At 41.9% G+C, this 15,564-nt stretch overlaps 1 protein-coding gene across 1 annotated transcript in view; it reads left to right on the plus strand.

Annotated features, from left to right (window-relative positions):
• The first annotated feature begins 7,324 nt into the window (after nucleotides 1-7,324).
• The window catches only part of MYLK (myosin light chain kinase), a 193,796-nt gene continuing 185,556 nt past the window's right edge, over nucleotides 7,325-15,564 (plus strand). Inside the window, exon 1 of the mRNA XM_030453933.1 lies at nucleotides 7,325-7,482. The gene's annotated coding sequence lies outside the window, so the exon portion shown is untranslated. The remainder of the gene's footprint in view (nucleotides 7,483-15,564) is intronic.

Below are 15,564 nucleotides of genomic sequence, written 5' to 3' on the forward strand. Positions count from 1 at the left end.
ACACAAAGCAGCTCTGATTGTCAGAGTGCTACTGGAATTCTGTTTCTCTTGATCAGAAGACATGGTTAATTAGTCTTTTGTTATCTCTGGCCTTCATTTTTTGTTTTCTTTATCTAATCTTGGCAAAAAGGCTTTTATTCTTGGATAACAACATTGCATGGTACTATTGAAAAGCTGTTTTACCTGACGTCTTTCTTTCTCTTTAATCCCCTTCCATCAAAATTCACGAATAGCAGCAACTCTCACACTAGACCATGCAGACAATTTTTTCCTTATACTAAAAATTCTGTTTACAAACACTCATACGATTACCACTGCAGAGCTATTTCATTGCCAGTCAACTCCTTGTCCATAAAGATAGGTTAATAATTTCAGATAAAGTTTGAGACGTCAAAATGTTTTTAGTCTAGGTGAATTTTAATGCAGTCTCTCGTGCATGTGTGTTATTCACATTAAATATATCACTTTGGCACAGAAGCCATTCAGGCTGACATAAAAATATTTGACCAGATAACAAGGAGACTGAACAGTCACTGGAAGCCTTTCCAACTTGGGATATTTAATTAGATCTTATGACTGAAAATTCTTCTGATCATCAGAAGATCAACATTCCAATATATTCCTGGTTATGTTTATTAAATATTCCCTTTTTTGGTCCTAAGTGTGAATGTTTGGAAAAATGTTAATACAACCCACTTGACTTCACTGGCACATTTTACAAAAGGAGAAGGAAAAAATGTGGAAGCCACTGAAAACTAATGGGTTCTTTCTTTGGAGAAAAACAAAGTTCAAGCCAATGCTACAGACTGGCTGGAACTCTTCCACAGTTTTAAAAGGAAAAGTCACAATTGAAGGCTCTTTTCACAAAACCAGTTTACTTCCTTTGAATAAAAGAGGAACCAAGCACACTTAGCACTGTGTAAAACACATTTCTTTCAGAGAAGCCAGCTTTATCTTCAAGTCCCAACTAGTTAATCTGTTCAAAATCCTTTTTAGTTTGAAATCCCAGAAATCTGACACGCCACAGGGACTTAAAAGTTTTCAGCCTAGATAGAATTTGCTGACAATACTTTCAGCTAGGGCAATGATAGAGTGGGATTAATTTCTCTCATGTTTGGAAAGAATAAATGTTTTTCTCTCTCAGGGAAAAAAGAAGGAAGGTGGACAAGTAAAGAAAACATTCATTTTCTCTCTCCCTACATCTGTAAAATGTACTATCTACATCTGTATGTTAGCTCAGGATGCACGTGGCATATATGAATGATGTGCAAATACAATTGTTTTGAAAGTGCCTGGGAAATCCTGTGTGAAGCATTCCGCTCCACAAGCTGCAAGTTTTCACCTGCTTTACAACAGAACTCTAGCTATAAATCCAGAAGCCTAGGTAAATCTACACTGTGCTTGGAGCAGGCTTCTGAAATATAGAGGGTGAACTATTTATGTGGAACTCCTGCTGTGGGTGGTTGGCTATCCCAAAAGTGAACTCCAACAATGTCAGGTTTGTGTTGCATTTCCAGATAACATTCTCTTCCATTTCCACTGTTTGTGTTGTTGACAATTGACAACAAAATTTCCTGGCAAAAATTCTTAATGACAAATTTTATGTTGCTCTCCTATAGCTGTGGAAGACACTTACTCTGAACTTTGTCAAATAAAAACTTCATTGTCATGAACTAGGCAGCCTTCAAATATACCTTCTCAACTTATGTTTCCTTCTTCAGTGTAAAAGCTTTTTGTTATATGAGCAGTATTTCTATTACACTGTTTCACTCCCAAGGGCAAGACTATTTACATAGCACTCTTCAGCTTGGTACTTAAAATGAACAAAAAAGGGGGGGGGAGGAAAGAAAAGGAGAAAAAAAAATACTGTGCATCCCTGTAATCAAGCTGTAGCCATGTAGCCATTACCAGTGCTTCTTTCTTTAGGTTAGAAATTGAGATTAGAGACTGAAGGCTGTAATAAAAGTAAATTACACTCTGTAGCTATCTTGGCTGGTCTCTGGCTGGTCTGGAGTAGGAATGGCTTTAACTGTACATGTAATAGATTTCTCTAGTTCTGAACTTGAGCAGAACATAAGAATGCTCTAATATAAATAGTTAATAAGCAAATTTTCTGAATTTTTCCAGACTGATTCACCTCAGAAACTTTCAATTTCAACTTAGTTCTGCTGAAGTGAGAACTTCAGGGGAAAAAAGTTGTTTCTTCCTCATATGTGAAGTAAAGCTAAGTGCATGATGTGGAAGGGAAAAGCTGTTTTCCTATTGGTTGCTCTTATGTTGAGCCATTAATTTGTAGGGCCAACCTAGCCTCAGTCAGTACCTGTTTCTCAATGCCTTTTTGCATAACACACAGGAACCACTCTCTTTATCCATCACTCAACTTGCACAAAAAACAATAGAATTCTGCTGATGGCTTTAATTCAGCAACAGTTGGAAGTATTTATTATTTTAATGCTTTAATGTATGAAAGTGGAAGTTCTCAGCCACCACCAGTGGCTTTAGAAAAACTATGGCACAGAGTTTTTGCAGTCCAACGAAATATTTGGTCTGCTGGTCTGAATAGTTCCTTACTTTCAAACACAAGTTGTCCATTCTAGTGTCTATTAAAATCAGTGAGTTTCTAGATTTTCCTGGTTTATGCCACTACCATATATATTATTCCAGCCTCTAAGTGCAGGAGGATAAAACAAGTGCTGAGTTTCCAAATCTGTAATTTTGCCAGCAGCCAAATGCCTACAGCCCTGCTGCCTTTTTCAACCAAACCTAAATGTGTAAAGACCCAGATATCTGCAAATGTTACCAGAGATGCATAAATTGCCTACGTGGTCTTTTGCTGACTGGTCTAATGTATTTTTCTTGCTCCTGACATGAGTGAACTAATGCTGGCCTAAGTATTATATATCAGTGCTAGGACTTCATTGTGTCTGACCTCTTGGCTTCCTCCCTTCTTAGCTCCTCAATCTCTATATTTGCAGCATGAAATTTACAGGCCTCATAGTCAGCAAAGAGAGATACAGGACAGGGGATGAATTTAATTTAATTTAATCTGCATTAAAATTTAATGCAGATTTGGGAAGATATTATTGTCCCTCACTTTTAGAAGATTATTTTCTAATCTCAAACAGTTGAGATTGCTTTTTAAAGTGAGTGCTTATATTCTTCATAAACAGGCACGCACATACAAGAAAGAGAAAATAAAGAATTGCCTCTGGGAAACACATGAATGTGTTCCTTCCCAACCAAGTTAATTCCTAAGCATCTGATTCTATGAAGTTGCCTACTTAATAAGGGGTCATACCTAAAACCAGGCCTATGCCTAAGCAATTTCTGGAGTAGAAGTTTAAATGAGAAAAAAGCAGATAGAAAATTGCACCTTCTGAACTTTAGCCTGAAAGGACCCCAAAAGATTTCACAGAGAGATGACAAGTGAGAGAATGAATCAGGAAGAAAGCACAAGGTAAGAGGAGAGGTTATCTTTTTGCAGCTCTGCTCCTTGTATTCCTAAACACCTGATAATGATCTGAACCTTATAATTCAGCATCAGTAACTCATTTTTCTAAACATTTCAGCTGGGTAACTTCATCCTCCATAGATTTCCCGTGCCTTGCTCTACAGAAGCTATATAAGCTCTCTGAGGGTTTTGCTGGTTACAGTCCATAGCTTGTAAGCTACAAAAATCTAAATGTAGGTCAAGATGAGTTGAAATCCTTTAAACACAGCCATCCGCTGTTTCCTAAACAAGTCCCTGAGGCAGCTGCATGAGGGATGTTTACAATTAAAAAGAAACAAAAAAACCCCCAACTTCCAAACCCTCAAGCAGCCAGTTAAGAATGCACAGGATTATTCTAGCCAACAGCATTCATTAAATGTCATATCTGAGCATTCATTATCTTGAGCTTGATCTGATTTAGGACCAGCAACGAAAGAAGTGGCACTATTGACTTCCAGTGACCTAGAGGCCTTTTAGGACAAAGGCCCAACTAGAAGACAAACAGTTCCAGCAAAGACACCTGGAAGAAACTGTGGCAGGACATGAAATGTTACATCATCCTGGCTTCTATACGATGCAAGATCCCTCACTTTTTTAATTATTTTTTTTTCCGTTCCTGACCTGGCTTATGCAATCAAAAAAAAAAAACCAAAAAACAAAACCCAAACAACAAAACGAAACAAACAAATAGGAAGAAAAAAGAGGCAAGTATGTGAACTCAGATGTGAATGAGTCAATCTCTTGAAACCCAGCAGGGGCACTGTCTGCTCTCCTTATGGAGCTCAGTGGCTTTCATCCTGACTCAAGTGTCTCCTACTCCTCCCTCTCAGCTGAGGGCAGATGTGGGTTCACTGGCAACACTGAGCCTTGTTCTCTGTGAGTGTTTAAGGCCTGAGCAATAATTTTAAATTGAAAGCAGAGACGATGATGCTATTACAAGATTGTCTAGAGCAGCAATTCCCAGCTGGTAAGACATGAGAATGCTTACAACAGAGGAGTTTCATGAAGTCTAGGCTAGAAATCAGCAAAGAAAAACATGAGCATGGTACAAGAGCAGCATCTTCTTGGAGTGAATGCTTAAAAATGTTCAGAAGCAAACTCTTTCCCAAAAGGTACTGCCAGTACAGACTTTGGTCAGCTGTGACACGGACAAGGTCAAAACAAGCTTGTGCCAGGCTCTGTGAGGTATAATAAGGTTTCCCCTTCTTTCTGGATTCTAATGCCAGATAACTATTTGCCCGCTGAAAGAAAATGTTCATGCAATAAGGACCTTTCTTTCAACAGCTCATGTGCCAATGGGTACATAGCTGTTGGATTCTGTGCACAGGCACCACCCTTAAAAATCAACTATAGACAGAGAATGATGCATTTCAGCAGAGATCAGGGCTGTGTGTGCATTTGTTTTGGACTAAAGGGAAACACATCTGTACAACCCAGGATGTGCCACTGCCATACACTGAAGAGGAAACAGCCTGGTTGCATGAAAACTCTTAGAATTTCTTTGAAACTTTGTGACTTCCTAGAAAGGAAAACCTGAAGAGGGGGGTTCAACAGAACCAGTGAGAACTGAGGTATGCAGAACCTCTGAAAAAGTAATTTTTCTTTAGGATTTCCATTCCAGTGACTCAGGCTTTAAAAAAACATAAGTATCTAACTTATCTTTTTTCAAAGTTCCAGAGCCTTTAAAAGAGTGAAAGTTTCTTTCTCCTAACAGATAGTCAACCTAAGGGAACTATGAGTAAGAAAAGTATCACTGCCAGAAGACAACAGCAGCAGTTCCTCCTAGTTCACTTCGGTTTTACTGGATCTGGGAAAAAAAGGGTCAAAAGGGACTGCTACAACTTTTCATGGACTCAGACTGTTAACTGCTCTCCTCCTTTGCAGATGCCTGTGCTCAGTGAGACAAATTATGTACCAGGAAAAGGCAGCATCTTCCACTGCCTCCCTGTACAGGCTGCAGAACACATCCTCTATCAATGGCTGAACCATACACCTCAGGATCAAAATGAAAAACATTGAGGTATTGCAAATGTCACACTCCTGATGTTGCTAAGTACAGGTTTGCTGTCCCTTTCTTATCTCAGACACACTTTTTCTGGGTTGATTGCTGTTGAGTGGAAACAGTGAGGGGAGAGGAAGAATTAGAGCCTGGACTGTGGTTTGCTCCATCATCCCTAGAGGTACTTCAGAGCCTGGTGAGGAGGGAAGTTTTCTGCCATTTGTGCTTTCATTTTCTGTAGCAGTTCATGCTTCCACTTTTTTGTAGCAGTTCAGAACCCTGGTTAAAGATATCCAGCAGTAAATTGGTCACAGCACAGAAGAATGCAAGATGACAGAAAGGAAGAAAGGAAAGGCTTTATCCATAGAACCTGGGATTTTGGTGTGTTTATTTATGCCTATTAAATTGCCTATTTATGATCTGGTTATAAATCCATTTGAGATAAAAAGTAATTTGTTTGGTTTTTTAAAGGTATAAATAAAGATTTTGCAGAGTGAAAATATTTTTACACTACTATTTTTGATGTACCCGGATTTCCCTGCTTCTCCCTTTCGGAGTCTCTAGTTCCACATGATAAAAGCAGTTCCTAAGGTTCTAGTATTTAAGAGGATTCAGTTTGTCTCCATCTCTCATTTGCTCTTCCTTCTGCACTATAGCACTTCTGAATATTAACTGCTAACAGTTAATTAAACTAAATCCCCTGTCCCAGATTTGGACATCCCTAGACAGATATGTGGATACACCAGCCCTAGCCAGATTCTGGGGGTGAGGTAGGTGAGGGAGGGGGCAGCCCTGGATCCGCTGTGTACCTGAGAGGGTGCCCCTTTGCTGGGATCAGGGTAATGGGTGTCAGGGCTGCAGCCACATACAAAACCCTACACTCATATGCACACCTCTGCAAACACACCCCTTTGGCATCCCATCCAAGTCCCAGACAAACCTTCACATGCATCCTCTGTGCTCTTCCTCTACAAGTCATACACTCAACCCCAAACCCCACATTTATATACATATATCCCATACGTCATGCACATCTCATACAAGCCCTTAAACACACCACTCTAGGCTTCTCCATACGTGCACCCCATAGAATCCCCCCCCACACACAGAGTATACAATCCCCAAATGTACTTCATACAGCCACCCCACCACCTCACACTCTGCCCTACACGTCTCTCACACACCCATACGCACCCGCGCATTGTCCTCACACATCCCCCTCATACACAGCTCTATGCACTCCCCCATCACTAACCACCCCACCTGTGCCAGCCGCACTCCACAGGTGCCGGGCCGGATCGGAGCAGTGTGGGGTAGGCTCGCCGGCCCCTCCCCGCCACCGCCGCTCTCTGGGCCGGGCCCAGGGCTCCCCCCGGCCCTTTAGCCTGTGCCTAATAAGGCTCCGAGGCGGCGGCCAGCCCGCGCTGGTGGGGCAGGGAAGGAGTTAAAGGCGGCTGCTCCGACCGCAGTCAGTATCGCTGCCGGGCACCGCTTCCCCCGCGGGCTCATCTCTTCCCCTGCTCCCGGAGAGCGCAGGGCAGCAACTGCTGGCCGGGCCGAACCGAACCGAACCGAGAAGCAGGTGGGCTGCTGCCGGAGGGGGCGGGGTGGCTCCGCAGCGCTCCCCGCAGCCGCGGGGCTCTCCTTGTCGGCTGCGTCCCGGGACGCAGAGGGAAGCCCGGGGGCGGGCACGGGTTGGGGGTACCGGGGCATCCTCCGGAGGCGGGTGGGTGGAGCAGAAGGAAAAGGAGGAGGAGGGAAACCTGCTGCTCCGGAGGGCCGGGGGAGCCGCGCTGCGGTGGGGAGCCCAGCGGCGCGGGCTGCCGGCACATGCCCGGCTTAGAGCATCGGGACCGCGGCGTTCCTGCGGTTGTCTCAACCCCACTCCCATCCCGTCCCCTGCAAGGGAATCTGCTGAGCTCCTGTGAAGAGAGGGGCTCACCTAAGGCTCCCCCCCCAGACTGCATTAATCCGAGAGCAAGCAAACGGGGTTGTAAGTACTTGTCATATTTTATGTATAATTTTTATGGTTTTATTGTTCTGTGTTAGCAGGTTAGCAAGGGGTCGCTAAGAAAAAGCGTTTGTAAGTTAGGCTGTAATGATCATCCCTTGGGTCTTTGAGTCTTTCAAATATGTGTGCATATGTGGAGGCACATGACTGAAGTGTTTCTTCACTGTGCATCTTTATCTTTCACGTTTCAAGCAAAAAGTTTATTTATTTATTTTTTAACTTCTACTGTTCTCAAAGTAATTTGTACCACGTTGTAAAACACACCAAGTGTCTCTGAAGGATAAATCCTGGTGGCACCATTTAGACATAATACATAAGGATGTGGGAAGAAGATGAATTCTTAAAATCATTAACTGGGTGGTGGGGAGGAGGAGGTAAAATCCCTTTTCTGCATGATGTCTTCATGCATGGAGCAATATGCTTTTTGGGATTCTTTGCCATTTAATCCTCTTTCCTGCACTTGCACATCTGGACTCTGGCCTGTCACCACTCCCTGCACTGAGGCTGGAAGGGAGTGACATGGCAGACTAGTGGGGGCTGGAGACCAGGGACACAAAAGACAGATAATCCTTCCTTTCTTTTGCAGTCTAAAGGTACTTTCTAGCCACAGTTCCACCCTCTGCAGACTAAGTTCATAGGAATACTTGGCCCAGAGTCAGGAAGTGGAATCCAAAGTGTTTTGAAGTCTGTGTTATTTTGTCTACAAAGGGAATGGTTAAGAGGATAAATAAAAATATCTGATTCCACATACTGTGCTTCTGAGGGTTTCCAAGTACTGGATCCTATGGAGAATGAGCATGGAGTTGCATGACGTGCAGGAAGTGTGTTATCCACTAAGATCCTTCAAAAAGATGCCACCACTTCATGGAGAGCTGGAAACACCACTTCTGTCAGTCAGGCTGTAAGGGAAGGAATAATTCTTCTCACATTTTAAATCCCAAGCTGAGTAACTATCTCCCTTCCTTTGCTTCCTGCACATCTCTCTCTCTTTTTTTTCCTCTAATGACTTGCATTATTATTTGCTAAATACAGAATTTGTCTTCCTGTGCAACTTTATATTTGCTGAGATGTTCCTGGAACTAGGCTCTAATACTGCCTTTTAGGAGCCCCCTCTTTTTAAACTTGAAGTATATTTACTAATAACTGTCAGATGGCATGAATAGTTAATTTTCATCTGCCACATATGTACAGTATTTTCTGATTTCTTGAATGATAAGATTCCTCTATAGCTAGTCACTAGGTGCACTGCAGTTTTGTAACACAGAACTCACTCTAATATGTTTCTGTAATACACCTGTGTTGCACTTGTCCTTTGCATCACAGCCCTACAGGACAAGTGTTTTAACTTCAGCAATAAGTGGATTGACTTTGTTGGTTGTAGTAAGAGAATATTTGCCACCAGAGGACCAGCCACTGGAAGGCTGGGCAGCACATCCTGTGCTGGTGTGTGATATATTAATGGTATTTAACCTCTGTAGAGAGACATGAGCAGAAAGAAAATGCCTGGTTTAATACACATCACAGATGGGATTTACATAACTGTGGGAGGCTCATGCCAGTTAATATCACTGACCCAAATTTTATTGGTCTTGTGGGGAAACCTTAAAAGTTCTGCTGCAAAGAAAGATAGAAATTTCATACTTTGCTGTTGCAAGCACCTATCCATTACTTTAGTTACCTTGGTAGGTGGTACAAAGGAGGATAAAAGAAATAGTATGTAAAGTTCTGTTGGTTTGATTGTACACTGCTAAAAGAGAATTTATAAAGTCTGAAATAAGTCATTACATATTGTCATTGGCTTAAGTTAATGATTTTCACCAGTTTTTGCTGTGTTCTCCCTGGCTCTTTTAAGATAATTAGGACTTCCTCTGGGTGATGATCCTATTTTTACAGTCAATCAAAATCCATACCAATATCCTTATGCAGGCCAAACACTCTGTATTAGAAAGCCCATAACCCGGCTGCTACAAATTACTTTCAGAGCTCTCCTAAAACAAAATGCAGATGTAAATAGAGTTCAGAACTGTTCCAAATGCTTTTGTGCATGTCTAAATCTGGAAAATGTGCTCAGAAGTTCGGTTTAAGAGCCATGTAGGGAGATAGCTGAAGATTTTGGTTAAACTCTGAAAACCTGTGAGCCACAGGCTGTTTGTTGGACTCGTACAGGTAGTTTGGGTTCAGGCCTGAGCATGGGGTGCAAGGGGTCCTGGAGTGTTTCATCCTGGTTTTGCAGAAAGACTCTTCTCCTTCATAAACTTCTCAAGTTCATACCAAAACATGCTGCAGTTGTTGGCTTCTCCTGTGTTTAGAGCTCTACTCAATAGGTTTTTCAAACTTTACTCCACAGATGTGTGTTAGGGGGTAACAAAAGTGATTATTTCCCTCCCTTCCCCCCCTTCCCTGGCCTTGTCTGGCTAATACACTCTTTGATGCTAAATTATTTGTGTTTTACCATTGGATGGTAAGATGTCCTTTCATTGCTCTAGAAAAATGTTGCTACACCTGTTGCAGCAGACTTTTTAAAACCTTTTTCTGAGCCTAAATGACAATACTGGCATCCCTTGTTCTAGACAGGATCTTCTCAAGTCTTGTATAGATGGTGTCATCTTCACTGACGGAAAGGCTTCCATGATGTAAATTAGGATTGCATATGCTGTCTGGATTTCAGTGTTTCATGTGAAGAAGATATGATTAATCTGTAGTGCTGAAAAGGATTTGTTAGTGAAGCCAGATGGAGCCAGGCAGGATGGACTCCAGACTTTAAAAAAATTTATCACAGCTTTAAATGTCATCTCTGTCTATGATTACAGTATGGGTCTCACTAAAATCTTGGTCTTTCCTGAGCACTTGTAAAGGGTCTGTTGACTGTGTTACAGCAAGGTCTGCCTCTAATAATATCTTCATTAAGCTTCTCTTCAAACAGAAGAGTATACTAATTGCCAGACTAATGTGTCACTTGGTTCTGTAACAAGCTACTGAACACTGGCTATGAATGGAAACCTGAAAGGATCATTTGCAACCAGCTATATGAAATAAATACCAAAACAAAATAAAAAAAACATTTGTACCTCTTCTTTCTGTTGCTATTAAAGCTGCTCTAGAATTCCAGTTTAATTTTCTGGGAATCTTGGCTAATTTAATAAACTTTTTTTTTTTACCTCTGAGGTTTTAGCAGCTGCTACCTATATAAAAGCTAGAAATAACTGGTGCTAGTTTGGTAGGAATGAAAAGAGAATTGAGCTCTATAGAAATGAGGAGATTAGAGCTCCATGAAGCATATACCCATTTAATGCTGCTGGAAACCAAACCAGCTCAAATAATCTTAACTCTTGTTTCTGGTGTGCAGATATTCTAGGGGGAAAAAAATTCCCTTAGTGACTTATTAACAAAGGCTTTTCAGGTTTACTGGGATTTATCATGTGAGCCTAATCTACCTTTTTGTTCATCCAGTTGGCAGGCTTTAAGATTTAAAAGGATCTGCAGAAACTCCTCCCCAAAACTCCTTATTTAATTAAAGAGTCTTGGTGCATTATTTACCTTTAAGTCTTCTATTTATGTGAAAAGAATGAGCTGGGGTTATAATATTGTAAATTATTTGTGAATGCTGCATGATGAGCAGAGGCAGGGAAAAGAAACTCTCGCTATACCTTCAAACGTATTCTGACCTATATGGGTTCACTCAGTGTTTGAAAGTGAGGCTACTATGTCACAAATAGTAAAGTATAAATACAGGTGTACAACTCTACAGCTAATTTCCCTGCCTTTTTAGGTGGTTAAAGAGCCTGGATGCAAGTCAGTTTTTGCCTTTATGGGAGCTCTCCAGAATCTCTGACTTGTAGATCAGGCCTTGCACATGCCAGTATTTCATGTATTTTGCTTTGGTAATTCTGCAAAGACAGACTGGTAGTTGTAGTTCTCTAAGTCGTTCCCCCAGTTTGTTCTCCTCCCCCAGTCCATTCATTGCTGTAGCAGTGAGCATCAGTTTCCAGATAAAACGACTTCTGAGAGAGCAAGAGGGAAGCAGTTTCTTGCCAAAGGCAATTAAGTGTTTAGGATTACAGTGTTCTTTACAAAGTGCTTTCTTGCTGAATCCCTTTCCTCTTCTGCTGCTGGCACAAAGCAGCTGCTTTATACTTGCTTATGTTGTAACAAGTCTGAGCATGGCTAAACTGCACTACTACAGTGTGTCAGCTCTCTAAATAAGACCAGCAAGTTGCAGTGTCTTAGGTTTTGAAGATAGACTTGCTGGTAATTCTTCAGCAGGAATCAGTTTGACCTCATCCCCTCTGCTTTAATCGGATTAAATTTACTCACTTGCCAAAAACACAGCCAGATGATGGCATATGAATTATTCAGACCGAAGCGTGGTTTTGTATGCACAGGATTCTAGGTGCCAAAGGCATTCTTAGGGTTTGTGATGCAGCTGGTGTGCCATAGGATACTGAATTGTCACTGGCAGATATTTTCAGTCATTTTCTTCACTGAAAAAGGATTAAAACAGACAATACATTCAGTTTAAAAGTGGAAGCTATAACCTGTGGGAGAAAGAGGATATGCTCTAGTTGCCAGTAATGGGCATTACTTGCTGTTTCTTCTTGTGGGATGTGGTAAATTACTGAGAGTCCACAGGTGGTCTGAACCTACAAGCCTCCTGGCTGAGGAAAGTGAGTGCTGGTGTGTGCTGTTTTACACACCCACTGCAGTTTATTTCTAATTGTTGCACAGCAGGTTAAAACTGCTGCCCTGAGTTGGTTTGTTTGGTTTGTTGTTTTTTTGTTTGGTTTTTTGGTTTTTGGTGGGTTTTTTTGCTGCATTTGTTACTTTTTTCCAGATGTTTTGTGATCTGGGGTATTTGCAAAGCATCAGGATGATATCTTAACAGAAAGATGTGCCTAAAATTATACCAGAAGTGTGGTGGAAGATAATCTCACAGCCAAGCCTGTAGTTTCATCCTGAGATTTCTTATATACCATCTAAACCAGTGTAATCCAGCTTTCAGTGGGATATGAAGCTAAATAGCAAAAATCACTATTCTGATTGTTAACCTCAGCAAAATATTAAAGGGTGAGTGGATAATGGAGAGACCAAGGGCTCACCAAGTTGCAAATACCCTTATAAAGAGGATTGGTATTTGAGTGGCTGGGGAGACATGGTGGTACTTGGTCTGGCATAGGTACCCTGGGATGTTTCAAATAATGGAAGGATCCCTACTGTTAGCTGTTCTTATTTACCTGGAATTATGTCAGGTTTCCCATTTGCTTCTAAGGCCTCTATGAGTTCTGTTTTCAGGCAGCAGGAATCAAAGGAACTACAGCTATCAGCTCTCTAAGTCTCATCAGGACATTGTTGCATTTGACTTCAAGGTGATGTTTTCTTAAGTGCTATAGACTTTTGAATACTTCTGGTGCCAAACAGTACCAGATAGAAAAACAAGGTGAGACAGGATGTGAAGTTTTCCATTTCTACTAATTGGCAATCACAAGTCAATTTACTGCGTAAACATGCGGTATAATTAACGATGCCTGACTTTAATTTTAAAATTTCCTACCTGTGTAATCGTTTTTTCTGTAATATTAACTCTTATGAAGTTGCTCATATCTTAATACAATAAATATATCATTCCATTAATTCCTTGCAGTGATGCAACTAGTTTGCAAATACTGAAGTATATTATTGTATCTCATGTATTTGGAATCAGTGTAATTTTAAAAAGATAAAAATAAAATAAATTGCTGACCATCTCTCCTAACCAAGGATTAACAGTCTGACTGGGCAAAGAAAAAGTATGAGGGCACGTTCTGTAAGAAGCACTCACAAAGCCCAGGTCAAGGAACCACTGTCTGTATAGCCTTACACTTGGTTTTTATCAAAGGAAAGTTGCAAAACCAAAGCCATAAGCAGAGCATGGTTACAATACACAGGAAAGAGAAATTTGTCAAAAATGGCCTGCTTTACTCTGGTTATTTACCTTAGATCTTTCATGATCATAAACTGCCTTTTCCTGTGGTGGAAGAAGAGGAAGGTGTTACCTCAGTGCTTCATGTCTGAAAGTGTCACAAGGTCTCTGCACCACTAGTTCAAGTCCAGCCTAGTTTTGGAGGCAAAAAACCTCTTCTTTTTTGAGCAGCATAAATTGAGTTAGATTGGTGGTATTTACCTATACACATCCTTCTGCTGCTTAAGTGCTGAGGTTCTGGCTGACTTCAGGGGTTGTATCTCAGGCAGAGCTGTTGAGACCATTGCAGAGGGAGCTCTGGCTTTGAATTGTAACAGCTGGTGTACGGGTATCTCACCCCCAACATCAGAGCAGTGCGGTTCCTCTGACCTCAACACAGTTGCAGCATTCATGGTTTTCAGTAATGTGGGAGAGAAACTGGGCCTTATATTCTTTTAACTGGTCTATTTAGCAGCTCTTTTCCATATGCAGTCTCCATGCCAGTGACAGGAGCTTCCTGGAACTGACAGGAGACACAAAAGGCCCCCTTCTCTAAATCACTGGACCTTAAGAATATTGAAAGGATGTTACAACAAGCCTCATAATACTCCATTGTCAGGCTTTCCCTGAAGATGCCTGCAGTGGTATCATGCCTCTAAGCTTTCCAGAGGGGGTGTGATGACCCCATATGGAAGAAAATAGAAGAGTAATGGTTTGGGTGGTTGTGAGGAATTTTATGGTACTACTTCCCATTGCATGTAACTCGAGACCAGCTGGAAACATTTACTTCTGGCTGAACTCATATCAGTTAGAGGAAAGCGAGTATCTGAAGATGTATTGTGTGTGTTTTTCAGGAAGAGATCCTGGCTTGTGTGTCTATGCATGCCTGGGTGCATCTTTCTCATGGGCAGGGGAGTGGTGAAAGAAGTTTTTTTTCATTTTCATTTCTTTCTTCTTCCTACTGATTTTCCTGTTTCTCCACAGTACAGCGGTATTTTGTCTTGCTGTGAAAATTTCTGTGCTCCTCAGTAGAGTGAACACATTTGAATGGAAGGGGGTTGCTGGTTTTTGAAGTCTGAACTTCACACCCAGGGAGCCAGAGAGTTTGCATACCCTGCTTCCTTCAGCCCTGCTCAGGGATGTGCCCCAGCAGCTGGCAGGAGCCAGCTACCTCTGTGCCACTAGCAAGGCAAGCTTGACTTGGAGACTTTTAATTTTTTTTTTTTTTCAAATCCATACAAACTTCTGATGACTGATTCAGATGCCAAAGAACAAGACTACCACCATTATGAAGCTGTTTTATATAAATACCAGTTCAGCCCTTTCCCTTGCAGTCTCTACCTGCTGCACACTCCCTGCAGGTTCCAGAACTGCAGCAGTGTTGTGGGCAGCTGTCCCTGGGGACCATCCCTGCCCTGACATGGGACACCCACCCTCCCTTGGGGCTCCCCCTTCACCACAGGGCCATTTTATTTCCACAGCTGCCATTTTATTTCTCTCACACTTTGTATCCAGCCGCTTCTTTGGCTGAGGGATGTTCTGGTGACAGGGGTTGGGCTCTGATGTGGGAGGTTCTCCTCTGTGGGCCCCACCTCAGTGCCGGAGCCAGTGGAAACCAGCTGGAACCGGCTGGAATCAGCTTGAGGTGGCTCATGTTGTCCTGCCAGGCCACCCCGCTCTGTCACTTGTGCCAGTTACACCTCCATTTTTTAGAGAAACCTCAATAAAGGTGTAGCTGTGGAACGGTGGTCAATGTCCATGAGGGAATCCCCTCACACTGAGGGGACTGAGGGGCAGGTGAGGAGGCAGGAGCTGTGCTGTGGCCTGGCGACATGACTGGCCTGGAAGTCCACCAGGCAGGACTCACCTGAGGGACCAAACATTTATTGCAACTGTTGGGGAATTTTAGTCAAGTTACATGCTTAAGTCAACCTGAATACAGGTACTGGGCAACTTAATGGACAATTAAGCTTATCTCATGCAGCATAAAAGCTTGTTTAAAAAGCTATTTTTTATTTTTATTCAAAAGCTTTTAAACTTAGCAGAAGTTCCTTTGTTTTACCTCAAGTGGTGCCGTTATCTAGTTCATCTCAAATGACCAAAAATGTGTTCAGTTATCATTCAGTTTG

The sequence above is a fragment of the Calypte anna genome, chromosome 7 (genome assembly GCF_003957555.1).
Source record: "Calypte anna isolate BGI_N300 chromosome 7, bCalAnn1_v1.p, whole genome shotgun sequence".
NCBI lineage: Eukaryota > Metazoa > Chordata > Aves > Apodiformes > Trochilidae > Calypte > Calypte anna.